This window comes from Triturus cristatus, chromosome 6 (genome assembly GCF_964204655.1).
Source record: "Triturus cristatus chromosome 6, aTriCri1.1, whole genome shotgun sequence".
NCBI classification, from domain to species: Eukaryota; Metazoa; Chordata; class Amphibia; order Caudata; family Salamandridae; genus Triturus; species Triturus cristatus.
Genome location: NC_140589.1, coordinates 1,928,020,480 through 1,928,041,128, shown reverse-complemented (window position 1 = coordinate 1,928,041,128; position 20,649 = coordinate 1,928,020,480). Strand labels below are relative to the sequence as shown.

The window sequence follows — 20,649 nt, the reverse complement described above, 5'->3', positions numbered from 1 at the left end:
GCTCTTGCATTACCTGTCAAGCCAGTGGCAAGGCAGGTAAGTCCACAAAGGTCCCCCTGATACCACTACCTGTGGTGGGGGTTCCCTTTGAACGGGTAGGGATTGACATTGTTGGTCCCCTTGACCCACCAACAGCCTCTGGGCACAGGTTTATTCTGGTGGTAGTGGATCATGCCACCAGATACCCAGAAGCTATTCCCCTTAGGACCATCACAGCCCCTGTGGTGGCAAGGGCCCTCCTGGGAATCTTTTCCAGGGTGGGTTTTCCTAAGGAGGTATTGTCTGACCAAGGTACAAACTTTATGAGTAGTTACCTCAAGGCAATGTGGAAGGAGCGTGGTGTCAACTATTGGTTCACCACCCCTTATCATCCTGAATGCAATGGTCTTGTTGAGAAATTTAACAAGACCTTAAAGGGTATGATCAAAGGGCTGCCAGAAAAGCTCAGGCAAAAATGGGATGTTCTTCTACCCTTTGATATTCACAAAAATTATAGAATGCTAGTTTAGTAAAAACCAAACCTATGTTGCTAGAGAACGGAGGAGAAAAGGAGGGGGGCAGGTACAGAAAGGACGAGCGAAAACAGTAGAAAAAGGAGGGAAATCTTTTCTTTAAAGACGAGAACCCTCACTCACCCAAGGGTGACAGGCTTCATCATTGGGTCCCCTCTTGCAAACAGTTACCGCAAGGTATCCAGTGTGGGCTACAACTCTCATTAATAGAGAGGAGCGTGAGGTGTTTTAATCAACCCAATTTCAACAGTTGGGGTGAGGGGCAGAGTGCATATAGGAAAATAATGTGTGTATTAAAACTAGCTCATGAGTGACTAAACTTAATTTAGTATGTGTCCCCATAGACCAGTATTAAAAAAGCTGGTTCAACTGTCTATGTTACCATAACAATTAAGTATGATTTTTATTTTATTCTGTACCTGCCCCCCTCCTTTTCTCCTCCGTTCTCTAGCAACATAGGTTTGGTTTTTACTAAACTAGCATTCTATCATTTTTGTGAAGATCAATTCTGGAGTGGGGATGTGAATGCTTATATCTACTCCTTTTTTGTCTATACCCCCTAGTGAGGATTACATTATGATCTTCTACCCTGCCTTCTCTTTGCATACAGGGAGGTGCCACAGAAGGGGGTTGGTAACAGCCCTTTTGAACTCTTGTTTGGCCGCCCTGTCAGAGGGCCAGTCTGTCTAGTGAAGGAGGGATGGGAGTTACCTCTCAAACCCCCTAAACAGGATATTGTGGACTATGTACTTGGTCTCCGCTCCCGGATGGTTGAGTACATGAAGAAGGCAACTAAAAACCTTGAGGCAAGCCAGGAATTACAGAAAGCCTGGCATGACCAAAAGGCTGTACTGGTGGTGTACCAGCCAGGACAGAAGGTATGGGTGTTGGAGCCAGTGGCCCCAGCAGCTCTCCAAGATAAGTGGAGTGGACCCCATACCATTTTGGAAAAGAAGGGAGAGGTCACCTATTTGGTAGACCTTGGCACTCCCAGAAGTCCCCACAGGGTACTTCATGTAAATAGACTGAAAGCATATGTGGACAGGGCTGACATGGGCTTGCTCATGGCAATGGATGAGGGACAGGAGGAAGAGAGTGACCCTCTCCCAGACCTGCTCTCTCACAACCCTGATGATGGGTCAGTTGATGGTGTAGCCTTGGCAGGCAGCCTCACTGCCCAGCAACAGTCTGACTGTAGACATGTTCTACAGTCTTACAGACATATGTTTTCACTGACTCCAAGTCAGACCCCCTGGTGCACTCATGAGGGGACACTGGGGACAGTCTGCCTGTGAAGAATAGGATCTACAGGAAACCTGACCATGTCAGGGACTGCATAAGGACAGAAGTCCAAAAGATGTTAGAATTGGGTGTAATTGAGCCCTCAGATACCCCTTGGGCTAGCCCAGTAGTCCTGGTACCAAAACCTCACACCCAATATGGCAAGAGAGAGATGAGGTTCTGTGTAAACTACATGGGACTCAATGCAGTCACTAGGACTGATGCACATCCAATTCCCAGAGCAGATGAGCTTATAGATAAATTGGCCTCAGCCAAGTATCTGAGCACATTTGATCTGACAGCTGGCTACTGGCAGATAAGGCTAGCTGAATCTGCAAAAGACAAAACAGCATTTTCAACCCCTGGTGGGCATTATCAATTTATTGTGATGCCCTTTGGTTTGAAGAATGCACGTGCCACTTTTCAAAGGTTTGTGAACCAAGCCCTCTCAGGCCTGGATGACTTTAGTGCAGCCTATCTAGATGATATTGCTGTCTTTAGCTCCACCTGGGAGGATCACCTGATCCACCTGAGGAAAGTTTTGGAAGCCCTGCAAAAAGCAGGACTCACTATCAAGGGTACTAAGTGCCAGATAGGGCAGAGTCAGGTTGTGTACCTGGGTCACCTTGTAGGTGGCGGCCAGGTTCAACCATTACAGAGCAAAATCCAGACCATCATGGACTGGGTTGCTCCAACCACCCAGACTCAGGTCCGAGCTTTCTTAGGCCTGACTGGATATTACATATGATTTTTAAAGGGATATGGATCCATTGTGACCCCCTTTAATGACTTAACCTCTAAGAGGATGCCCAAGAAAGTTCAGTGGACTGTCAGCTGTCAGAAAGCTTTTGATGACCTAAAACAGGCCATGTGCTCTGCTCCAGTGCTCCAAAGCCCCAACTACTCCAAAGAATTCATAGTCCAAACTGATGCATCTGAGGTGGGGGTAGGTGCTGTATTATCACAACTGAATGAGGAGGGCCAGGATCAACCAGTAGCTTTTATTAGCAGAAGGTTGACCCCCAGAGAGAAACGTTGGTCAGCTATAGAGAGGGAGGCCTTTGCTGTGGTCTGGGCCTTGAAGAAGCTGAGGCCATACTTGTTTGGCACTCACTTCCTTGTTCAAACAGACCATAAGCCCCTCCTATGGCTAAAACAGATGAAGGGTGAAAATCCCAAACTACTCAGGTGGTCCATTTCCCCACAGGGGATGGACTATACAGTGGAACATAGACCTGGGAGCAACCATGCCAATGCAGATGGACTCTCCAGATATTAGAAAATGAAGACTCAACTGGTCAAGGTTAGTTTAATGTCCCTGCGTTTGGGGGGGGGGGGGCGTTATGTAGGAGAGTGGCATCGACTGCATAGTTGCCCCAAACTTTTTGCTGATGTTTTGACTGTTTTATGACTCTGCTAGAGGGGCGATATGGGAAAGGCAGCAGAATTTAGACACCAATTTAAAAGTGCACACGTATTACAAAATGGATGCTACCCACCACCCACACGACTCTGGCTGCCTGTTGCTGGGCAGAACTCCAGCCACGGCAGCTGGACAATAGGGATCTTGTTGCAGGGAGGTGCTCCCACCTCCCCAGACAGACTATGTGGATTGGAACTGGGTGGGTGCATAGGATGCCTTTCAAAGTTGCACGTAGGCTGCTACAGCGCCTACATTCTGCATACACCGCCTGGAACCGGTTCAGGGGCATCCTGCCCCGCGCCCAGGTGGGAAGCACACAAAGGGGAGAGGGTGTAGCCACCCTTTCCTGCCTGAACTCTCATTGGTGGGCTCTGATTTAGCCACCCCCTCTACCTCTGGATAAAGGTGTGTGCAGGGGCCCCAGAGCCTCAGATTAATCTTGGACTTCACAGACTTGAACTTCGACGAGCTGCTGCCCAGATGAATGAAGAAATCTCCCTTGGGGTAAAGGAGTTACCCCCCTGCTTGGCAGGCACCTGAAACACTGCAAGTGACCCGGTTGGAACTTCGCTGCTCCTTCGGACATCGACGACTCCTCTCTACCTTGAGGTGGGTTTCCTAGCATCCCAGAGGCCAGTGAGTGTGCACAGCAAGTTTGAGCACCGTGGACCGCGTGGGTGCCGAGATCCCTAATACCCCAGGACACCGGCCACCTCTTGCACAGCACACGAACCCGACAAATGGGGAAGTTGTGCTTTGGCCCATTTGTGAGCCAACCTCTCAGCATCATCTGTGCCAAAGTTCGACGCCCTAGACCACTCCGGCGACCCGTGGGTGCATCATTACGCACGCCAAATTGCTGCCTCCCGCGGTCCCTTGTCTCTCAACTTGTGGGCCCTAGCGGAGGTCAATCTTTACTTCCAAGAGTTCCCCTGGTTGCTCCAGGTCTGCTCTTCAGTCTCCTTGCTGGAGACTTCTCTCAGACCTCGTGGGTCTGCACCAGCAGCCGATTTGTGAATCTTGCATGGGTTGCGGTTGCCAAGGCTTAGTGGATCCAATCCGGACACTAACACCGCAGCGACCCTCATCCGTCATGGGACAGTCGCCCTCCAGAAGCTGGCCTTCCTTGAAGCCTCCCGGAGCCCGTGGCTGCTGATCCAAGCTGCACCTTTTCCACTTGAAGCACCCAACATTGAAGGGCTCTTTCTCTTGAGCTCCCTGGTCACTGTGCCGTGACCCAGACTCTGTCCCCTCTGCTTTCAGGTTCTCCTCTTCAAGATCTACATCTTCAATCTTCACGACATCATCAACGCTTTTGGATAGCAGCAGTTTTGCACCTTTTTCCATTGAAAATCAGCCCGCGACCCGACATCGAAAACTACCTATGCACCCGGCTTCTCTGGGGCAGGTAACAGTGGTACCTCAGTACTCTCGTGGGTGTGGGCTCTTCAAAAGCTTAACTCTAAGCTCCTGACTTTGAACTCCTGCTAGAAGTGTTTTTAATCTTGTACAGTTCAAGCGCGACATTCTCCATAGGCTTTAATAGAGATCCCGATAGCAGCTTATACCACTGCAGGCGTCTCCCGTGGGCCCCCTTCCTCACTACCTTGGGTGGTTTCTTAAGGGGTCAGCGACCCTAAATGCCCTAGGCACTGGCTGTAGAATTGTCGTGGTTCTTATACCACTTTTTTAATATATGGTTTGGTCCCCCCTGGGACCCCGTGATTCCAGTGCTATTTATTGTATCTATCAATGCTTGTTTGAATTGTAACTTTGCCTCTAGCCTCATAAAGAGACTTGTGGGATTCTGTTTAGAATAAATACATATATTTTATATATATACCTGTGTGGACTACTCTTTCATTTGGTCATTCAAGAGGTTATCTATGGTAAAACAATAAGCTTAACACTCCTTCAAGACTTAGCCTGAAGGCTGCTCTCCACAGCTACCACTAGGATAGCTTTCTTTAAAGGTTGTCTTTAACCTATCACCATAAGAGTCGAATTGGACTGGTGCAAGGTGTCCCCTATAACTAGAGGACAGCATATGCCAGCCCACCTTCTCACACATTCAACTCTTGGAATTAGACATACCGGGACGGTTCCGTCGGTGTCAGCACAGGAGACTCCCTGACTTACATTCAACTCTTGGAATTAGACATACCAGGACGGTTCCGTCGGTGTCAGCACAGGAGACTCCCTGACTTACATTCAACTCTTGGAATTAGACATACCGGGACGGTTCCCTCGGTGTCAGCACAGGAGACTCCCTGACTTACATTCAACTCTTGGAATTAGAAATACCGGGACGGTTCCCTCGGTGTCAGCACACGAGACTCCCTGACTTACACTTCAACTCTTGGAATTAGACATACCGGGACGGTTCCCTCGATGTCAGCACACGAGACTCCCTGACTTACATTCAAGTCTTGGAATTAGACATACCGGTACGGTTCCCTCGGTGTCAGCACAGGAGACTCCCTGACTTACATTCAACTCTTGGAATTAGACATACCGGGACGGTTCCCTCGGTGTCAGCATACGAGACTCCCTGACTTACATTCAACTCTTGGAATTAGACATACCGGGACGGTTCCCTCGGTGTCAGCACAGGAGACTCCCTGACTTACATTCAACTCTTGGAATTAGACATACCGGGACGGTTCCCTCGGTGTCAGCACACGAGACTCCCTGACTTACACTTCAACTCTTGGAATTAGACATACCGGGACGGTTCCCTCGGTGTCAGCACAGGAGACTCCCTGACTTACACTTCAACTCTTGGAATTAGACATACCGGGACGGTTCCCTCGGTGTCAGCATACGAGACTCCCTGACTTACATCCAACTCTTGGAATTAGACATACCGGGACGGTTCCCTCGGTGTCAGCACAGGAGACTCCCTGACTTACATTCAACTCTTGGAATTAGAAATACCGGGACGGTTCCCTCGGTGTCAGCACACGAGACTCCCTGACTTACACTTCAACTCTTGGAATTAGACATACCGGGGCGGTTCCCTCGATGTCAGCACACGAGACTCCCTGACTTACACTTCAACTCTTGTAATTAGACATACCGGTACGGTTCCCTCGGTGTCAGCACAGAAGACTCCCTGACTTACATTCAACTCTTGGAATTAGACATACCGGGACGGTTCCCTCGGTGTCAGCATACGAGACTCCCTGACTTACATTCAACTCTTGGAATTAGACATACCGGGACGGTTCCCTCGGTGTCAGCACAGGAGACTCCCTGACTTACATTCAACTCTTGGAATTAGACATACCGGGACGGTTCCCTCGGTGTCAGCACGAGACTCCCTGACTTACATTCAACTCTTGGCATCAGACATACCGGGACGGTTCCCTCGGTGTCAGCACAGGAGACTCCCTGAGTTACATTCAACTCTTGGAATTAGACATACCGGGTGGTTCCCTCGGTGTCAGCACAGGAGACTCCCTGACTTACATTTCAACTCTTGGAATTAGACATACCTGGACGGTTCCCTCGGTGTCAGCACAGGAGACTCCCTGAGTTACATTCAACTCTTGGAATTAGACATACCGGGTGGTTCCCTAGGTGTCAGCACAGGAGACTCCCTGACTTACATTCAACTCTTGGAATTAGACATACCGGGACGGTTCCCTCGGTGTCAGCACAGGAGTCTCCCTGACTTACATTCAACTCTTGGAATTAGACATACCGGGCGGTTCCCTCGGTGTCAGCACAGGAGACTCCCTGACTTACATTCAACTCTTGGCATCAGACATACCGGGACGGTTGTGTTTCCACCAAAAGTAGCAGTCTGAGCAGTGATATTTTTTAAATTAAATTGCTCCTAGACATCTATGTAAGATTGGGAATATCACTGCCTAATAATACACTTGGACTGAAGTCATGGGGCTAGGCGCTACTAGCACCGGATCAGAGACAAGGGCCTGGACAGGAGGGTTAAAAACAAAGCAGGTCCTGCTCTCGTACAGACTCTTTAACTACAATTATAACACTCTTTATGTGCCCAGTGCCCGCGTCTATTACTTAAAACATCGCACTTCACTGCATCAAGTACAACCACAGCACCTCTGAGTGAAAAGAATTTGAGTGTCTGTGTCTGCCACCCCACAACTCACCTGCAGCAGATCACACGGCGGCACGGTCGCCTCACACAGCACCACAACTCACCTGCAGCAGATCACACGGCGCGCTCACCTCACACAGCACCACAACTCACCTGCAGCAGATCACACGGCGAGCTCACCTCACACAGCACCACAACTCACCTGTAGCAGATCACACGGCGCGCTCACCTCACACAGAACCACAACTCACCTGCAGCAGATCACACGGCACGCTCACCTCACACAGCACCACAACTCACCTGCAGCAGATCACACGGCGCGCTCACTTCTCACAGCACTTCCGGGTGAAAATAACTCGCCTGACTGTGTCTGCCACCCACAACTCACCTGCAGCAAATCACACGGCGCTCTCCCTTACACAGCACTTCCAGGTGAAAATAACTCGTCTGGCTGTGTCCCACCCCACAAATCACCTGCAGCAGATCACACAGCGCGCTCACCTCACGCAGCACTTCGGCATGAAAATCACTCGCCTGTCTGTGTCTGCCATCCCACAACTCAGTTGCAGCAGATCACACGGCGCGCTCACCTCACATAGCACCACAACTGACCTGCAGCAGATCACACGGCGCGCTCACTTCAGACAGCACTTCTGCGTGAAAATAATCGGAGTGTCTGCCATCTACCCCCGCCATTACCAGTGACGTCAGCAGTGAATCAAGGGGGGGGGGCGTGAGTGTTGTCAGCCGGGCACAGTTCCTTTACACCCTCCAGTCACCCCCACCTGAAGGATAGAGAGTTGATGTTTAACCACAGGCGGTGTGTGGACACAGGCAGCGCCCTTCGGACGCGCACAGGCTCAATGCAGCCACAGGAGGCGGGGTTTGTATGTTGATGACACTCCTTGGAGATAAGTAAGGTATATATGTGTAAGGCGTGAGACAGGATTAGACCAGCAGCGAAAACAAAGGTCACATGAGGAGTAGACAGGAGTCCACAATAAGAGTGAATAGAGCCTTCATCCTTGCTGGGGCCCCCGTTCCCGGGGGAGGGGCCGGGCAGCCAGTTAGGAGCCGGGGGTCCGAGCTGGGCCGTGAGCCGCTGCTGTGGCCCCCCAGGCAGAGGGTAACACTCGGGGTCCCTGAGTCGAGTGCCTGCTGATGGGGGGTGCCATAGAGCCGATGCTGACACATGCTTTAGCTCTGCCTTTACCTGGCAGCGGTGGAAAGGGGGGGGGGGGGCTTCTCTTCCCTCGTTAGGGGTCACTGGTAGGGTGACTTTACCTACACGGAACTTTGGGAGGACCAGACGAGGCTCTGAGGTGTGACGGAGGCATCGCACCTCAACTATGGGAGGCACAGACGAGGCTCTGAGGTGTGGCGGATACATCGCACCTCAACTATGGGAGGCACAGACAAGGCTCTGGAGTGTGACGGATACATCGCACCTCAACTATGGGAGGCACAGACAAGGCTCTGCGGTGTGGCGGATACATCGCACCTCAACTTTGGTAGGCACAGACGAGGCTCTGCGGTGTGGCAAAGGCATCGCACCTCAACTTTGGGAGGCACAGACAAGGCTCTGCGGTGTGGCGGATACATCGCACCTCAACTTTGGGAGGCACAGACGAGGCTCTGAGGTGTGATGGAGGCATCGCACCTCAACTTTGGGGGGCACAGACGAGGCTCTGAGGTGTGGCGGAGACATCGCACCTCAACTTTGGGAGGCACAGACGAGGCTCTGAGGTGTGACGGTGGCATCGCACCTCAACTTTGGAGGCACAGACGAGGCTCTGAGGTGTGACGGAGGCATCGCACCTCAACTTTGGAGGTACAGACGAGGCTCCGAGGTGTGGCGGAGGCATCGCACCTCAACTTTGGGAGGCACAGGTGAGGCTCTGAGGTGTGATGGAGGCATCGCACCTCAACTTTGGGGGGCACAGACGAGGCTCTGAGGTGTGGCGGAGGCATCGCACCTCAACTTTGGGAGGCACAGACGAGGCTCTGAGGATTGGCGGATACATCGCACCTCAACTTTGGGAGGCACAGGTGAGGCTCTGAGGTGTGACGGTGGCATCGCACCTCAACTTTGGAGGCACAGACGAGGCTCTGAGGTGTGACGGAGGCATCGCACCTCAACTTTGGAGGTACAGATGAGGCTCCGAGGTGTGGCGGAGGCATCGCACCTCAACTTTGGGAGGCACAGGTGAGGCTCTGAGGTGTGATGGAGGCATCGCACCTCAACTTTGGGGGGCACAGACGAGGCTCTGAGGTGTGGCGGAGGCATCGCACCTCAACTTTGGGAGGCACAGGCGAGGCTCTGAGGTGTGGTGGAGGCATCGTACCTCAACTTTGGGAGGCACAGACGAGGCTCTGAGGTGTGACGGTGGCATCGCACCTCAACTTTGGAGGCACAGACGAGGCTCTGAGGTGTGACGGAGGCATCGCACCTCAACTTTGGAGGTACAGACGAGGCTCCGAGGTGTGGCGGAGGCATCGCACCTCAACTTTGGGAGGCACAGGTGAGGCTCTGAGGTGTGATGGAGGCATCGCACCTCAACTTTGGGGGGCACAGACGAGGCTCTGAGGTGTGGCGGAGGCATCGCACCTCAACTTTGGGAGGCACAGACGAGGCTCTGAGGATTGGCGGATACATCGCACCTCAACTTTGGGAGGCACAGGTGAGGCTCTGAGGTGTGACGGTGGCATCGCACCTCAACTTTGGAGGCACAGACGAGGCTCTGAGGTGTGACGGAGGCATCGCACCTCAACTTTGGAGGTACAGATGAGGCTCCGAGGTGTGGCGGAGGCATCGCACCTCAACTTTGGGAGGCACAGGTGAGGCTCTGAGGTGTGATGGAGGCATCGCACCTCAACTTTGGGGGGCACAGACGAGGCTCTGAGGTGTGGCGGAGGCATCGCACCTCAACTTTGGGAGGCACAGGCGAGGCTCTGAGGTGTGACGGAGGCATCGCACCTCAACATTGGGAGGCACAGATGAGGCTCTGAGGATTGGCGGATACATCGCACCTCAACTTTGGGAGGCACAGACAAGGCTCTGACGTGTGATGGAGGCATCGCACCACAACTTTGGTAGGCAGAGATGAGGCTCTGAGGTGTGATGGAGATATCGCACCTCAACTTTGGGAGGCAGAGATGAGGCTCTGAGGTGTGATGGAGACATCGCACCTCAACTTTGGGAGGCACAGATGAGTCTCTGAGGTGTGGCGGAGGCATCACACCTCAACTTTGGGAGGCACAGACGAGGCTCTGAGGTGTGGCAAAGGCATCGCACCTCTACTTTGGGAGGCCCAGACGAGGCTCTGAGGTGTGGCGGAGGCATCGCACCTCAACTTTGGGAGCACAGACGAGGCTCTGAGGTGTGACGGAGGCATCGCACCTCAACTTTGGAGGCACAGACGAGGCTCTGAGGTGTGGAGCAGACATCGCACTTCAACTTTGGGAGGCAGAGATGAGGCTCTGAGGTGTGATGGAGATGTCGCACCTCAACTTTGGGAGGCACAGACGAGTCTCTGAGGTGTGGAGAAGACATCGCACCTCTACTTTGGGAGGCACAGACGAGGCTCTGAGGTGTGGCAAAGGCATCGCACCTCAACTTTAGAAGGCCCAGACGAGGCTCTGAGGTGTGACGAAGGCATTGCACCTCAACTTTGGGAGGCACAGACGAGGCTCTGAGGTGTGACAGAGACATCACACCTCAACTTTGGGAGGCACAGACGAGGCTCTGAGGTGTGGAGAAGACATCGCACCTCAACTCTGGGAGGCACAGACGAGGCTCTGAGGTGTGGAGAAGACATCGCACCTCAACTTTGGGAGGCACAGAAGAGGCTCTGAGGTGTGACGGAGGCATCGCACCTCAACTTTGGAAGGCACAGAGAGGCTCTGAGGTGTGGCGGATACATCGCACCTCAACTATGGGAGGCACAGACAAGGCTCTGCAGTCTGGCGGATACATCGCACCTCAACTTTGGGAGGCACAGACGAGGCTCTGAGGTGTGACGGAGGCAGCACACCTCAACTTTGGGAGGCACAGACGAGGCTCTGAGGAGTGGCGGAGGCATCGCACCTCAACTTTGGGAGGCACAGATGAGGCTCTGAGGATTGGCGGATACATCGCACCTCAACTTTTGGAGGCACAGGTGAGACTCTGAGGTGTGATGGTGGCATCGCACCTCAACTTTGGAGGCACAGACGAGGCTCCGAGGTGTGACGGAGGCATCGCACCTCAACTTTGGAGGTACAGACGAGGCTCCGAGGTGTGGCGGAGGCATCGCACCTCAACTTTGGGAGGCACAGGTGAGGCTCTGAGGTGTGATGGAGGCATCGCACCTCAACTTTGGGGGGCACAGACGAGGCTCTGAGGTGTGGCGGAGGCATCGCACCTCAACTTTGGGAGGCACAGGCGAGGCTCTGAGGTGTGACGGAGGCATCGCACCTCAACTTTGGAGGCACAGACGAGGCTCTGAGGTGTGGAGCAGACATCGCACCTCAACTTTGGGAGGCAGAGATGAGGCTCTGAGGTGTGATAGAGATGTCGCACCTCAACTTTGGGAGGCACAGACGAGTCTCTGAGGTGTGGCGGAGGCATCGCACCTCAACTTTGGGAGGCACAGACGAGGCTCTGAGGTGTGGCAAAGGCATCGCACCTCAACTTTGAGAGGCACAGACGAGGCTCTGAGGTGTGACGGAGGCATCACACCTCAACTTTAGAAGGCCCAGACGAGGCTCTGAGGTGTGGCGGATACATCGCACCTCAACTTTAGAAGGCCCAGACGAGGCTCTGAGGTGTGACGAAGGCATTGCACCTCAACTTTGGGAGGCACAGATGAGGCTCTGAGGTGTGGAGAAGACATCGCACCTCAACTCTGGGAGGCACAGACGAGGCTCTGAGGTGTGGAGAAGACATCGCACCTCAACTTTGACGGCACAGACAAGGCTCTGAGGTGTGACGGAGGCATCGCACCTCAACTTTGGAAGGCACAGAGAGGCTCTGAGGTGTGGCGGATACATCGCACCTCAACTATGGGAGGCACAGACAAGGCTCTGCGGTGTGGCGGATACATCGCACCTCAACTTTGGGAGGCACAGACGAGGCTCTGAGGTGTGACGGTGGCAGCACACCTCAACTTTGGGAGGCACAGACGAGGCTCTGAGGTGTGATGGAGGCATCGCACCTCAACTTTGGGAGGCACAGATGAGGCTCTGACGTGTGATGGAGGCATCGCACCTCAACTTTGGGGGGCACAGACGAGGCTCTGAGGTGTGGCTAAGGCATCGCACCTCAACTTTGGGAGGCACAGGCGAGGCTCTGAGGTGTGACGGAGGCATCGCACCTCAACTTTGGGAGGCACAGACAAGGCTCTGACGTTTGATGGAGGCATCGCACCACAACTTTGGGAGGCAGAGATGAGGCTCTGAGGTGTGATGGAGATATCGCACCTCAACTTTGGGAGGCAGAAATGAGGCTCTGAGGTGTGATGGAGACATCGCACCTCAACTTTGGGAGGCACAGATGAGTCTCTGAGGTGTGGCGGAGGCATCGCACCTCAACTTTGGGAGGCACAGACAAGGCTCTGAGGTGTGGCAAAGGCATCGCACCTCTACTTTGGGAGGCCCAGATGAGGCTCTGAGGTGTGGCAGAGGCATCGCACCTCAACTTTGGGAGCACAGACGAGGCTCTGAGGTGTGACGGAGGCATCGCACCTCAACTTTGGAGGCACAGATGAGGCTCTGAGGTGTGGAGCAGACATCGCACCTCAACTTTGGGAGGCAGAGATGAGGCTCTGAGGTGTGATGGAAATGTCGCACCTCAACTTTGGGAGGCACAGACAAGTCTCTGAGGTGTGGCGGAGGCATCGCACCTCAACTTTGGGAGGCACAGACGAGGCTCTGAGGTGTGGCAAAGGCATTGCACCTCAACTTTGGGAGGCACAGACGAGGCTCTGAGGTGTGGCGGAGGCATCGCACCTCAACTTTGGGAGGCACAGACGAGGCTCTGAGGTGTGGCAAAGGCATCGCACCTCAACTTTGGGAGGCCCAGACGAGGCTCTGAGGTGTGGCGGAGGCATTGCACCTCAACTTTGGGAGCACAGACGAGGCTCTGAGGTGTGGCGGAGGCATCGCTCTGGTGATGTGCAGGTTATTAGTGTTACATAGTTGTTTCAGTGGAGACATGTGTCTGAGTGGTTCCAGCGTCACTGCAGAGGGTGTGCGAGGGGTGCAATATTGGAAGCGCGATGCTCACTGTGGGGCCCACAGGGCTCGTAGGGTCTGGTGGCTTAGTGGACTAATGGGTACTCTATAGGGGGGGTCTGTGTGTGACTTCATCCTCAAAGGGTCATATCCCGCCGATCCACTCAGCTTTTGAACATGCTTCATGTTTTGTTTGGTGAAATGTATATACTCTGCACTAAGGGCATGTTAAAGTCCTTCCACTTGCGATCATTCGTCATTGTGCTTGGGGCCGTGACGTAGTGGCATGGGCCCCGCCCCCGGTTTCTGAAACTTCTCAAAGATGTAAGAAGTTTTAAGAGCCCCATTGTCCTTTTGAGTCAGTATATTTGAAGCAGTCACTTGTTGCACCATGGATCATCCAAGCATGTGGGACCCGCGTCATAGCCTCTCTCTGGGGCGCCCCATGGTACCCCACGGGGACCTCGCTGCAGGGCCCTTAGTGCGGGCCTGAGGGACAGCACTGGGGTGAGGCCTCTGACCCGGGGGTTCGCCATCCTTGCCATGTTTCCAAGGGTTTAGAATGACGGAAGCAGTCACTTGTCTGGGGTACAGCCTTCTCGTGTTATGGGACAGGTTTGCTTCTGGGATCCTGCACTGCTGACCTGTGTTTTCCATTCAGGGGTCTGTCTGAATAACACTGGGTGATCATTTAGCACACAAATCATGCGCATGAAATGCCCGGATGATGCCCCCCTCACCTGTGCGGTGCCAGAGGAAGGGGTTTGTCTCTCACGTGAGAGAGTTATACAGGCGAGGTTTGGAGAGGGCCATGACCTGCTAGTTCAGGTGTGGTAAAAGGCAGGTGCCAAGACAGATTTTACCTCGAACAGGTCATCGACCAAGTCTTGTTGAAAGCTGCCAGGGGACGATTAAGCTGTGGGGTGAGTGCAGGTAGTTCATTGGTGGTTCTGTTAAGTATGCTTTGGTGCATGTTCGGTTCAACATCCAATACTTGTGAAGGATCCAGTTGGAGCAGCACTCCGGAAGCTTGATCATGGCCTCCTTAGCTCTCTTGGTGTAGTGCTCCCGAAGCTCGATCATGGCCTCCTTAGCTCTGTTGGTGTAGCGCTCCTGAAGTTTGATCATGGCCTCCTTAGCTCTCTTGGTGTAGCGCTCCTGAAGCTTGATCATGGCCTCCTTACCTCTCTTGGTGTAGCGCTCCTGAAGCTTGATCATGGCCCCCTTAGCTCTGTTGGTGTAGCACTCCTGAAGCTTGATCATGGCCTCCTTAGCTCTCTTGGTGTATAGCTCCTTGATCATGGCCTCCTTAGCTCTGTTGGTGTAGCGCTCCGAAGCTTGATTATGGACTCCTTAGCACTCTTGGCGTAGCACTCCCGAAGCTTGGTCATGGGCTACTTAGCTCTCTTGGTGTAGCGCTCATGAAGTTTGATCATGGCCTCCTTAGCTCTGTTGGTGTAGCGCTCCCGAAGCTTGATTATGGCCTCCTTAGCTCTCTTGGTGTACCACTCCCGAAGCTTGATCATGGCCTCCTTAGGTCTGTTGGTTCAGCACTCCCGAAGTTTGATCATGGCCCCCTTAGCTCTCTTGGTGTAGCGCTCCTGAAGCTCAATCATGGCCTCCTTAGCTCTCTTGGTGCAGCGCTCCTGAAGCTTGATCATGGCCTCCTTAGCTCTCTTGGTGTAGCACACCTGAAGCTTGATCATGGCCTCCTTAGCTCTCTTGGTGTAGCACACCTGAAGCTTGATCATGGCCTCCTTATCTCTCTTGGTGTAGCACACCTGAAGCTTGATCATGACCTCCTTAGCTCTCTTGGTGTAGCACACCTGAAGCTTGATCATGGCCTCCTTAGCTCTCTTGGTGTAGCGCTCCCGAAGCTTGTTCATGGCCTCCTAAGCTCTCTTGGTGTAGCACACCTGAAGCTTGATCATGGCCTCCTTAGCTCTCTTGGTGTAGCGCTCCCGAAGATTGATCATGGCCTCCTTAGCTCTCTTGGTGCAGCGCTCCTGAAGCTCAATCATGGCCTCCTTAGCTCTCTTGGTGTAGCGCTTCTGAAGCTTGGTCATGGCCTCCTTAGCTCTCTTGGTGTAGCACTCCTGAAGCTTGATCATGACCTCCTTAGCTCTCTTGGTGTAGCGCTCCCGAACCTTGATCATGGCCTCCTTAGGTCTCTTGGTGCAGCGCTCCTGAAGCTTGATCATGGCCTCCTTAGCTCTCTTGGTGCAGCGCTCCCGAAGCTTGATCATGGCCTCCTTAGCTCTCTTGGTGCAGCGCTCCTGAAGCTTGATCATGGCCTCCTTAGCTCTCTTGGTGCAGCGCTCCCGAAGCTTGATCATGGCCTCCTTCGCTCTCTTGGTGTAGCGCTCCTGAAGCTTGATCATGGCCTCCTTAGCTTTCTTGGTGTAGCACACCTGCAGCTTGATCATGGCCTCCTTAGCTCTCTTGGTGTAGCGCTCCTGAAGCTTGATCATGGTCTCCTTAGCTCTCTTGGTGCAGCGCTCCCGAAGCTTGATCATGGCCTCCTTAGCTCTCTTGGTGTAGCGCTTCTGAAGCTTGATCATGGCCTCCTTAGCTCTCCTGGTGCAGCACTCCCGAAGCTTGATCATGGCCTCCTTAGCTCTGTTGGTGTAGCGCTCCCGAAGCTTGATCATGGCCTCCTTAGCTCTGTTGGTGTAGCGCTCCCAAAACTTGATCATGGCCTCCTTAGCTCTCTTGGTGTAGCGCTCCCGAAGCTCGATCATGGCCTCCTTAGTTCTCTTGGTGTAGCGCTCCTTAAGCTTGATCATGGCCTCCTTAGCTTTCTTGGTGTAGCGCTCCTGAAGCTTGATCATGGCCTCCTTAGTTCTCTTGGTGTAGGGAAGCTCAATCATGGCCTCCTTAGCTCTCTTGGTGTCATGTTCTTGGGCATACGTGTTCCACGTAAGAGCCTTTCTGGTGCGCATGGTTTTCTCGCTCGGACAGTTCAGCGGGGGCCAGGAGGGGTACAGACCCTCGCATGGGGCATTGGCTGGATCCTTACAACGAAGTCATAAGTTGTTGCTTATTACTTTAGGAAATTAACAGTCACTGACAAAGTCAATAGTCTTGACTTGCTGTAGGTGCTATGTCACGTGTTGATTATATATCTGGATACAATGACAGAAGAGGCAGAACTGGGCGGCACACTATGATTTCCAGCTTTACTGGCATGCCTAGGGCCCCATTATTGTAATAGGAACACCGCATGCGTAAAGGTGTATCGAATATCAGAGCGGCGGTTTCATGGTAGTAGCTGGAGTTTTGGGGAATGGTGCGGATATGTGTGCAAGCCTTCATCGGGAGGTTTGTCGCATTATTTCCACTTGGATCCATGCACGTCTGTAACTCACGCGGTACGGTGCCTGGGTAGGTGACCCGAGAGTGTTCCTGACATGGCATTGTCTGGATGGTGGGCCCTATGGGACGACACTAGCGGGGTGGGCTTCGGCATCAATGGGCGTGACTTACAGCCGATGGAAAGTTATGTCCACAGGAAAACTGCAGCTGCTTCCCTTTGACGTGAATTAAAACTGGAGCAGACGAATGCTCAGGCACAAACTCTTCATGCCGGGTGCCACGAGGGCATCATGATGGGTGAAGGCGAGTGCTGTTTATTTAATGCTGTTGATCGGATTCTTCGCTGCTTGGCCAGCTAAGTGCTTGTGCCACCACGGGTGACCACACTTTGCCTTCATTTACTTATTGAAGGAACGCTGCCACTGTACAGATGGAGCAAACTTGAATCTGCTGGAGTCAGGCGGGCCCGGCGAGAAGGGATGAAACTTCCTCACAGTTGGGGTATTGACTTGTGTTTAGGAGGTGGAAGGGCTGGTTGCAGATCCTTATCAAGCTCTAATACCAAGGGTCACAAACTCACATGGCATAAGTTACTAGAGACGTTGTAGAGCGCACCATGGTCCCCTATTTGCTGCTCTTCCCAGGTTCTCATAAAGGCACCCTACGGCTCCCTGGTTTATATCTGGAGGTTTCTTTCTGCAAATGCCTCATAAGTGTAAGCTTCTATATTGGCGTAAAACAGAGATTGGAAGGGACATTCTACGCAGCCTGCTCACATATTGGCAGGTCTGCTCAGCTTTTCTTCCTTCCGAGGTCGATAAAATAAGTACAATTGAGTTTTTTTATCAAGGAACATCGGTACTGGGTGCCAGGACACCCTCCAGGCGATCGTGCTCATAAGCACACGTTATAATTGGCACAGCCAGCAGCAATAGTTACAGGCTCGTCAATACCTCCCCTGATTGGCCATCATTCCCCATTGCGGTTCAGGACAGCAACGCATACAGATAGTTGGATCTGGCAATCCCAGCGCTGAGATGACAGACCATGGTCTGACGCACCTGGTAAAACACGCTTTGTTGTAATGCAAAACTGGGGTTTAAACAGGGTCAGCAGCGATACATACGGGTTCTCCTGGTGAGGGCATCACCGGCGTCCAAAACAATCTCCTAAAATACAGTCTCCTCTTAAAAAGGTTATCCATTAACATGCGTTCCTCCTGGAGTCAGTTAACACAAGGACCCCTCTGGGATGTGAGGTGCTAGGATAGATTGATAACATTATAGTTTAACAATTCAAACATGGGAGAGTTTCATGCCGCCGATATCTTGATCCCATGGTTTACAAGGTGCCCTCAGGTCTTATGAAGGTGCAAGAAATATTCAGACAATTGCCTAGGATCACACAATTTGGTCAAGTATGGAAGCCATGATTAACGCAGATTTATGGTTTCACTTTGCACTAGTTGTACCTCCTCGAACAAGGAGTTCTGCAGGGAGTCTATAATAAGGCACAAGGCCATACAATCGCTAGTAATTTAAACACAGCCAAACAAATCTTGGCAGGTACTTACTGGCGGGTGCATAAAGGACAAACATTCCCTGAAACCGGATTGACACATTATTAACTTGTTAGAAATAAAACAGTCCGTGTAAGTGTAATTTTCATTCACCAAGAAATGTGCTATATGAGTGGGTGTTGGAGGTTGCCTGCCTTTCCGCCAGTGCGGCCAGGCGGGTCGCAAAAGCTTGTCATCCTAAAAATATGCAGGGGTCCCAAAGGTTTGGGGTAAAACTGGGTTGGAGCAATAAGGCAACAGTTCTTAGAAAGCTTTCAGCATTCCCACAAATTAAGAAAGGGCTTATCTGTACATAATTATCAGTGAGTGGGGTAACATACATCGGTTATTCAGCGTCATCATGCCTACGGGAGCCCCCGCGCTTCACAAATATACATGTTATGTTCCAACAAGCACTATACACAGAAAACTGTAAGAGTGGAAGTACGGTGGGTTGGATATCCCTTGTCTTCTACCTGCACTGGCACATCTCGTCAAGAGTTGCTTGGGCAAACGTATTGCACCACTGCCTGGCAACATTGATAACCCATCCACACTAAGGCGGTTGCACTCGCAGATGCACCTAAGACAAACATTCACTGAAACCGGTCGACACATTATTTGTTCATTATAGTTTCATCAAGAAACCTGTCCGTGCAAATGTATTCGTCGTTTCAACAGGAATGGTAGATAAGCCAAGTTCGGCAGCCTCATCGTCATTGTAGCTTGGCTGGTTGCATACGTTTGTCAGTATAAAAAAGTGTGTTGAGGTTCTAAACGTTTTGGGAAACCCTGGGTTACAGCACAAGGGCTACACTTGATTGGTCATTTAGCAGGCCCACAATTAAAGAAAGGGTAGGGGACCTGTACTTATTGTTCTCACCATTCCAGTAGCTTTCTAAAAAGTGTGCTGTCCTTTAACAGTGTGGAAAAATGGGGTTGGAGCACAAATGCCGACAATTATCAGTACATTTAGCATTCTTACATCAGAAGGTGCAGGTAAATTTGCTCATGTTTCATTCCCTGTCTTCATATCCAAAAACATTGGCTAACCTTATTGGCACTCTGGTATACCCTTAGCAAAAGCTGTTTATGGGTTACATATGCTGGGGTGGGGGACACCAGCACGGCGACACAGCATCCGTGATCGCAGTCAGACAGATGGGTTTGCAGGCAATAAGGACATGAGATGGAGCTGAAGATTAGGAGTACCATTAGGGGACCTCAGGCCTTTCCCCCTGTGGTGATCCACCCTTGTCTTGGGTTAGGTGAGGAGGCACACCGGGCGTCCTTGTAAGGACATGAGATGGAGCAGAAGATTAGGAGTACCATTAGGGGACCTCAGGCCTTTCCCCCTGTGGTGATCCACCCTTGTCTTGGGTTAGGTGAGGAGGCACACCGGGCGTCCTTGTAAGGACATGAGATGGAGCAGAAGATTAGGAGTACCATTAGGGGACCTCAGGCCTTTCCCCCTGTGGTGATCCACCCTTGTCTTGGGTTAGATGAGGAGGCTCACCGGGCGTCCTTGTAAGGACATGAGATGGAGCAGAAGATTAGGAGTACCATTAGGGGACCTCAGGCCTTTCCCCCTGTGGTGATCCACCCTTGTCTTGGGTTAGATGAGGAGGCTCACCGGGCGTCCTTGTAAGGACATGAGATGGAGCAGAAGATTAGGAGTACCATTAGGGGACCTCAGGCCTTTCCCCCTGTGGTGATCCACCCTTGTCTTGGGTTAGATGAGGAGGCTCACCGGGCGTCCTTGTAAGGACATGAGATGGAGCAGAAGATTAGGAGTACCATTAGGGGACCTCAGGCCTTTTCTCCCTGTGGTGATCCACCCTTGTCTTGGGTTAGGTGAGGAGGCTCACCGGGCGACTTTGTAAGGACATGAGATGGAGCAGAAGATTAGGAGTACCATTAAGGGACCTCAGGCCTTTCCCCCTGTGGTGATCCACCCTTGTCTTGGGTTAGGTGAGGAGGCTCACCGGGCGACTTTGTAAGGACATGAGATGGAGCAGAAGATTAGGAGTACCATTAGGGGACCTCAGGCCTTTCCCCCTGTGGTGATCCACCCTTGTCTTGGGTTAGGTGAGGAGGCTCACCGGGCGTCCTTGTAAGGACATGAGATGGAGCAGAAGATTAGGAGTACCATTAGGGGACCTCAGGCCTTTCCCCCTGTGGTGATCCACCCTTGTCTTGGGTTAGATGAGGAGGCTCACCGGGCGTCCTTGTAAGGACATGAGATGGAGCAGAAGATTAGGAGTAC

The 20,649-nt window shown here is 52.3% G+C and overlaps 1 protein-coding gene across 3 annotated transcripts in view; it reads right to left on the bottom strand.

Moving 5' to 3' along the window:
* The window catches only part of LOC146822507 (uncharacterized), a 54,831-nt gene extending 46,828 nt beyond the window's left edge, over positions 1–8,003 (bottom strand). Inside the window, exon 1 of one of the 3 annotated variants that reach the window (XM_085613617.1) lies at positions 7,910–8,003. The gene's annotated coding sequence lies outside the window, so the exon portion shown is untranslated. Of the gene's footprint in view, positions 1–7,349; positions 7,366–7,597; positions 7,630–7,909 lie in introns of those variants that run through there. The other 2 variants (XM_085613618.1, XM_085613616.1) reach the window with 2 other exon arrangements.
* Positions 8,004–20,649: the final 12,646 nt, after the last annotated feature.